Genomic DNA, 8,117 nt, shown 5'->3' with positions numbered 1-8,117 from the left:
CTATTCTGGATTTTTCACGTAAATGGGATCGTGCAAGACGTTGCCCTCTGTGTGCGGTTTCTTACCGTTAGCATAACGTTTTTCAGGTTCATCCAAATTGTAGCAACTATCAGCAATTTGTTCCTTTTTTTTAGACGAATAATATTCCATTAGATTCATATCCCACCTATTGTTTATCCGTTCATCCACTGGTGGCCATTAGGTTGTTTACACATCTGGGCTGTGATGAATAGTGCTGCTGTGAACATTCACATACAGGCATTGATTTGAGTACCTATTTCCCACTTCTTGGGTGTATAGCTATGAGTGGAATTGCTGGGTCCTGTAGTAATGGAAGGAGACGTACTATGGGGGGAGACATGGCAGCTTCAGCTCCAGGGCCAAAGGGAAGGCGCTATTCTTGGCTCCAGGTGAAAAGCGCTACCGTTTGCCTGGCTTAGGTGGAAAATCCCCTGCTCCTCTGCCGACACACACACGCGCACACACACACACACACACGCACACGCTGCAGACCCCTGCAACTGGAGTGGGTGCTGCGATGGAACCCGCTGGTGCCAAGGGCCAGGCAGTCTGTGGCTGCTGTATGTGTGGTGACTTCTCAGGACTGAGCACGGTCCCACCCCAGGCCTTGCACCTGGCCTTCCTTCTGCCTGCAAAGCTCTTCTCCCAGATAGAACGGCTCGCTCCCATGCTCTCCCTAGGTCTCTGCTCAGTTGTCCCCTGCTCAGTGAGACCTCTCCTGGCCTCCTCTCCCACGACTGGTGCTCACTGTCCACCTACCCGGCTTCTGCTTCTCCACAGCACGTACATGCCACCATCTGGCTCCCATATCTGTCCTGTGAGCATGTCCTTAGCCTGTTTCCCTCAACTCGCACTGAAAGGTAAGTTCCATGGGGGCGGAGCCTTTGTCTGCGTTGTTCCCGGCTGTACCCCTCATGCCTAGAACAGCGCCTGGTGCATGGTGGGTGGTCAGTAAACATGCAGACGAAATGGCGGAAGCAGCGGGTAGAGGGAAATCTCAAAAGGAGCAATGGCACAGGTATGGTGCCAGGGCTTCACGGAAGCAATAGGACACTGTGAGCCGTGTCTCCCATGGCTGGGGTCCAGGAGAGGCGCACCTCTGAGCTGGCAGAGCTCCCGTGGGCTTCCACCCCAGCCCTCTTCCCCAGGAAGAAGCTAGTGGGGCACTGGAAAGAGAGATGGGCAACAAAGAGAAGGATGATGGCTGTGCAGGGGAGGCAATGGACGGCCATCTAGCTGGTCCCTGCAGGAGCTGGTGGTGAAGCCATCTGTCCTGTCTGAGACATTCCTCTTGCCTGGATGGAAGCTGCTGAAGCCCAGCTGAGATGAGGGGAGGAGGACACCCTCTTAGGACTTAGAGCAGCCGAGAGGGAGACTCCTGAGAAGGGGCAGATGAGCCCCTGAGTGCCTGGGGAGCAGATGTCGACATTGACATTGACAATAATGAATGGCAAGGGGGAGGGCGTAGCTCAAGTGGTAGAGTGCACGCTTAGCATGCAGGAGGTCCTGGGTGCAACCCCCAGTACCTCCTCTAAGAATAAATAAGTAAACCTAATTACCTCTCTTACAAAAACAAAAAAAAGAATAAAGGCAAATATAAATTTTTTAAAAATGAATGCCATTGCTCCCAGTCCTCCGTCCCACCCGGTCCTGGCAGTGAGGTGGGTTTTCATCCCTGCTGCTCTAAAGAGGAGACAGAGGGGCTCTGTCCTAAACAGACCCACCCGCTAGAAGGCTACTTCCACGAGGCCAGAGGTTTTTCTCTTCCATTCACGTTGGTGTACCGAGTGCTCACAATGGTACCTGCAGGGCAGGGCACTCGTCGTACTGGGGCTTGAGGAGCACTTGCTGCTCGCTAAGCGACCAACATGAAGGGACAGGGGACTCTCCTTTAGGGTGGCCCCGGGGCTCTAACATGGTCAATGTGTTGTTTTCACAGGAGACTGCTTTTAAGCAGCAGGTTTGCCCAGGCGTGGAAAGAGCTGTGAGGGTCAGCCCTGGCCCCTCTTCCCATTCTAGCCTTGAAGGGCAAGGTCACGTTTGTTGGGGCTCCTGCACCCACTGCCTCCCAGGGATGGGGTGAGCCTACGTGTTTGTTAAATAAACAGTCCTTCAGACCCTAAGAAAGCTGGTTTATTCAGGAAAGCATCAGGTCTCCATTGCCACCCTACCTCTCCCCCCACCGCCCCCATCGGCAGATTTGGGCATCACTAGGAGTGGAGAAGCTGGTATACCCTGACCCTGTGAAGACTCCCTGGGCCTCCCCAGGACCCTCCTTAGGGCTTCTGGTCCCATCAGCAACTCCCTTCATATCTTGGCTTAGGCCCCTGACTCCCCTGCCTGCCTTCAGTCCCCTTTTGTACACACACTTCTGAAGCCACCTTTCTCCCTACGCAGCCTCACCTGGAATCTTCCCTCCCACAGCTGTGCTCCATGCTCCTGGCAGGACTTCCAAGCTCTGGCCTCAGCCCACCTGGCTCTGAGTCTCACTGGGCAACTCGGGGCAGTGGTGGAAACCCAGTGCAGACTGGGTCAAAGATGAAGGACATGAGTGGCTTGGGCTCACTGAAACCCTGAGGGTAGACTGCAGGCATCACCGGGCGGGGGCTGGCCCCATCCCCAGGCCTGTGTGCCTCCCTGGCCTCTCCTGCCTTCTCCTGGCTCCTTGCTGGCTTCCCTCTCAGGCAGGGAGGCTCCAGCCCCTCACACTGCCATGTGCCCAGCTTAACAAACATACAGGAAGTCGTCCCTACAAAAGGCCTTAAATAGTGTACCCTTCTCCTGGGTTGAACTCTTGCCTACCTCAGAAGCAACAGCGTTGGCAGGGAGTGGAATTCTCTGAGTCAGCCTCTGGGCCTCGGCCCTGCGCCTGGAGTGGAGGTGCTGGGAGTGGTAATTTCGCTGGAACTCCATCTACTGAAAGTGGGGCAAGGGAGACCTCTGAGGGCAGCCAACTAGGAGAGAGTGGCTGCTGGGTGGGCAGAAGGAGCCAAAATATGTTTCACCAAAAGACGCTCATATCTGCGGTGTCCTCTGTGGCACCCCTCGGCACTCCTCATGTCCCCACTGTCAAGGCTGCCCAGATACGGCTATGTCTGGCCGAATGAGGGTGCCACTTGGGTTGCAGGCCCTCTCTACTTTGTTCACTGTCTTGCCAGCACCTGCCCCAGCCCAGCACGACAGGCCCCTTTGTGGGGAACAGTCTGAGCCAGCTGAGGCCCGTCATGGAACCCTCCTCACCTTCCCCAGCTGGAAGAGGCAGTGAGGGGCAGCGGGACAGGGAAACCTGTCTGCCACTTAACAGCCTGGAGGATTTAGTCTCAACCTCTCTGATCTCAAAGTGAGGAGGGTAGCAATTCCCGTTCACCTGCCTGAGCAGGTGAGGAAAGCTGCAGGAGGATTCTTTGCAGACTAATGTCACCGTCAAATGTGAGCCGGCCAATGCGTCTCCCAAGCAGTTTCCCTAAGGTGGCAATGAACTTGGCAAATATGCCTTGGACCAGCGTGTGGGCCCTAGATGTCCGTGCAAATCAGATGACCACCTGTTCATTTTCAGGGAGAGTCACACTAATCCACCAAAGGCCACCTGCCAGCAGAGGGCGCTCTGGAGCCCGGAGCTGAGGCAACAGGCGAGAATGGTCCAAGGGACTGAATCCAGGGGCTGACAGCTCCTTTCTGGGCAAGCTCCCAAGACAATGCCCGTTAAGAGCCCAGTGACTGGGGACAGGCCTGGCCAGGCCTCTTGGCGTTGCCTTTTGCTCCCTGGCAGGGCTGGGAGGAGCAGCGTTCGCAAATCAATGAATGAAGCTCTGCGTAAGGCCCGATGATGTCCGTTCCAAGTGCTGTCTTAAGTGGCACAGATAACCAGAGCTCAGTTCTCGAGGAAAAGAGAGCCCTGGTGGTTGGGGTCATCCAGGAGGCTCCCTGGAGGAGGAAGCTAGGCCTGAGGTTGAGAGAACAGGAGGCAGCAGAGGGTGCTTTTGGGTGAGCCCATGATGGTATTGGGGAGGTGGGACCAGGTGGCTCATATGGGGCCAGCAATGATCTTGGAATTCCCCAGGGCTTTCCAGAAGCCGGAGGGCCAGGACAGAGTGGGTTATCTCTCCCATCTCATGCTTCCTGCATCAGCCACAGCTGGGAAGCCCTGGGCAGGCACCCACGAGCTGCTGGCACACTCTGCTGTTGGCAGAGACTGGAGGCGGGCCGGGAGGGCTACCAGGAAGGACTAGAGCCCGGGGCCCTGGGCCAGGGGGCTAAGCAAAGAGGGTGGGAGGGGAGGCTGCCCCAGCCAGCTGTTGCGCAGGAAGAAGGGCACGTCTCTGGTCAAATTTCAGGGCTAGCGCTTTCTGGTCCTGGGTCCGCACCAGCAGGCCCCCTCCCCACAGGCCCAGAAGATCTGAAGTGCGGAAGGCGAGGGAAGCATTTCTCATAGTCAAGAGAGGAGACAGTCTCACCCCAGTTTACAAACGAGAAAACTGGAACTCAAGCAGTAAAGCACCTGAAGGACCAGGCAGGTGGGAGCAGGCTGGGAGCAGCCCAGGGTGACTAACTGTGGACACTGGGCTGGGGAAGGAGGGGATGGAAGGGCCCATGCTGGGAGAGGGCAAACCTCCAGGGCAGTTGTAATGACTGACCTGGAGAAGGGGAGGCCCGAGAGTCAGGCAGAATGACAGGAGTTGGGGCACAGAAGCCAAGGTGAGCTCAGACAGGGGTGGACACAGACCAGCAGGGGCAGAGCCAGGCTGTGGACTAGTCCAAAGGGCAGGGCAGGTGAAGAGGCAGGACATGAGGAGTGACCCAGGAGCATCACCTGGATCCCGCTCAGGAGATCCCTCTGGGGCTTCCTGGGCCCTGCAGGGTCACCCGGTGTTGGAAGCCCTTTGTGTCCACATCCCCAGCCCCTCCAATCATGCTCATGCTCCCCCTTTAGGTAGGTCAGTCTTTCCCCTCTTTATCAGGACATTTCAGTCTCATCTCACAATTGACCTGGCCTGAAATAGTCTGTACTTATAACCACAGCTCACCAAAATCCTGAGCCCCTCCTTCCAGCTTTATCCCAGGAAGGTCTTCCAGGAAGCACTTCCTAACCCCTCCTACCACAGGAACCTGGAATCTCTCTGCATCCTGGCACACGTCTGCCTTTCACTCAACACTGGCAGAAAAACTGGTGTGTGCTGAGCACTCACAGAGAAAAGAGTAGCCAGCATCCTCACTTCTTGGAGTTGACAGTCACGGGGGAGACAGGCAGCAACCAGGGGAAGGAGCAAATCCACCAAGGCAACTCGGACGTTGCGATGAAGGGGCCCTCTGTGTGCTGAGGACCAAGACGGAGGCAAGGCCTCTGTGAGGTGGGGAGGCGGGGAAGGAGCCTGCTCCAGAAACCTGCCGGTGTCCCCTGGTGGAGGCTGATGGAAGGCGGGAGGCTGGTGCACGTTGTGGCGGGCGAGGCCCGGGGGCAGTGGGACAGGCTGCACGTGCTGAGGACCTGGTAGCAGGTTTGGGCTTTGTTCTTAGATCCACAGGAGCCGCTGGTAGACTGCTAGGAGGTATGTAGGAGCCGACTTGCATTTGGGAAACTTCCTCTGGCTGCTGTGGGTGGGGAGGATTAGAGCGGCCAAGACTGGATCCTGGGATACCACTTTAAGGACATGGCAGTCATTTGGTTCAAGATGATGTACTTGGACCAGGGCAGTGGCAGTGGGAATAGGAAGTAAATGGATGTGGGGAGTCCAAGCAACAGGACTTGGGTGATGAGAAGGGGGAAAGCCCAGGTACCGCCTGCATCCTCTGAGGGGAGCTCAGACGGCAGCAGGGCTGGCGGGGAGGAGGACAGGGGTTCCGCGAGGGGCCACAGGTGTGAGATGCAAGTCAAGGAATGGGGCAGATGGCAGGTGAACAAGTTGTCACAAGGGTCTGGTAGCTCTGAGGAGGGGTCCAGGGCACATGACACAAACCTGGCAGTCCTGAACAATAGGCAAGTCCTGGCTCTCACCAAAGAGTCAGAAAAGTTCGAGTCCACCGCATCACGTATCCACTGGGCCACCTGGGCACCTTCATTGCTACCCACCCTTCCAGAGGGATTTCATCTGCCCTTGGGACTTAGCCGTCACAGGTGTGCTCCCAGCTCCCATCCCTGCACCTCCTGCCAGATCCGGCCCTACCCCCAGGATCCTCCCAGACACTATACTTGGGTGTCCTCAGGCACCCCCAAATCCCATAGGCCCAAAGGAAACTTTCATAGTCCCACCCCCAATTCCCTGCCCACCACCGGTTCCTGCCTCTCCTCCTGTCTCCTCTGTCGGGGTGATGTCAGAAACAGCCAGAAACCTAGTCAGGACTATAGATCAGGGCCATCAGACTCTCAGGTACACACAAATCACCTTGCTAAAATACAGGTTCTGATCAGGAGGTCTGGAAGGTCCAAGATTCCACCTTTCTTTCTTTTTTAAAATTAATTAGTTACTTTTTATTTGCAAGGGGGAGGTAATTAGGTTTTTGTTGGTTTATTTTTTACATTTTTTAAATTGAGTTATAGTCATTTGACAATGTTGTGTCAAATTATTGATTTATTTTTAATGGAGGTACTGGGGGTTGAACCCAGGACCTCATGCGTGCTAGGCACACACTCAACCCCTGAGCTAGACCCTCCCCGCAGGATTCCACATTTCTGACAAGCCCCCAGTGCCACTGCTGCTGCTGAACCTTGGAACTCAGTTAGAAGAATGTGGCTTTTGGTGGTTCCTCTCCCTCACCTCGCCCTCCACATCTTGAATACTTCCTGAATTTGGCCCCTCACCCCTCCTGCTGCCACACCTGTGTTCGGGTCCCGTCGTCTCTACCCTGAGTTGTTTCAGCCACCTCCTGACCAGTCTTCCTTTGGTTCATACGGCTGAGGGGTGTTCCCAGGAGAAATCAAATGTTCCACGAGAGGTTATTACTTATCCAGGCGCCTTGGCCAGTTGCCAACAGGGTTATAACCAAGGGCAGGCTGCAGGGTCCAAGATGCTCCTCACCACTGATGCCATGCATGGGGCTGGAGGATGCTGAGAGAGTCGAGTCCTGGAGGGACTGCCAAGATCAAAGCTGGAAAATGGACTCTGATGGGGTCATCCCAGCAACCCTGAGGCATGTCTGACAGTGGGCCTGAAGGTCCTGGGCCAACGCAGAGGAGAACCTTTCTTGTTCTTTCAGAGCAAAAACTTTAATTTATTCCTCTCCCAATAGCCTGAATATTTATATCCCCTTAGCTTTGAGAAATGTGATCATGAAAATACCAACAGAATTGATCATGCAGAAAGAAAAGAAAGACAAGCCCCTACCGCCCAGGAAGCAGCCCTAGGTCCTCCCTAACCTAGTCGTTCAAGTCAATGGTCTGTTTCTGGCGTTGTCACCTTTCACTTGATTTATAACAATTTTACAGGACAGATTTAAAGCAAAGACAGGCTTCTGATTTTTATTTTATTTTTTTAAATCCTAGCAGATTTCAAAAAAGTCACTATATTAAATGACCATGCATTTTGAATTGCAGGAGGAAAAAAATGAAAAAACCCCAACTTTTTCCGTTTACTCAAAATAAAAATACACACAGGATTATGGAAATACAGGTTGACAACTTCCACTATGTAAACTGATGCTTCTGCTTGAAAGGCTTTCAAATTATTTTAAAATCCATCTCAACCCCTCAATAAAGTATGTGTACATTCACCGAGTGCTAGTTTCTGGGAGGGAGGAAGGGCTGGAGCCCCTTACCCCATGCACTCAATCAGTGGGTGTCAGATTTTCTTAATGTGAACTAATGTCTCCTGTTAAAATACAGATACCCTGGCCCCAAAGGAGATTCGGATTCTGCCTTCCTGGAAGAGTTCCTGTTTTGAAAGAAAAAAGCAACACACAGAACAACTCAGGAGATGCGGACGCCCACCCAAGTATGACGCCAGCTGCTCTTCTTCGCTGGTGCCAATGGCCCCACCTGGCGGTCTTAGGGTGAGTTACACGCGTTCCTAGAGGGAAGTTCCCAGTGCGTCCCCTTCTTGGACACGGGATAGGCTCACTACACATAGTGTCTCTTCTAATTTTCCCAGAAACTCTTTACATGA

The sequence above is a fragment of the Camelus bactrianus genome, chromosome 22, assembly GCF_048773025.1.
Source record: "Camelus bactrianus isolate YW-2024 breed Bactrian camel chromosome 22, ASM4877302v1, whole genome shotgun sequence".
Taxonomy (NCBI): Eukaryota; Metazoa; Chordata; class Mammalia; order Artiodactyla; family Camelidae; genus Camelus; species Camelus bactrianus.
This window is presented reverse-complemented; position numbering follows the sequence as displayed.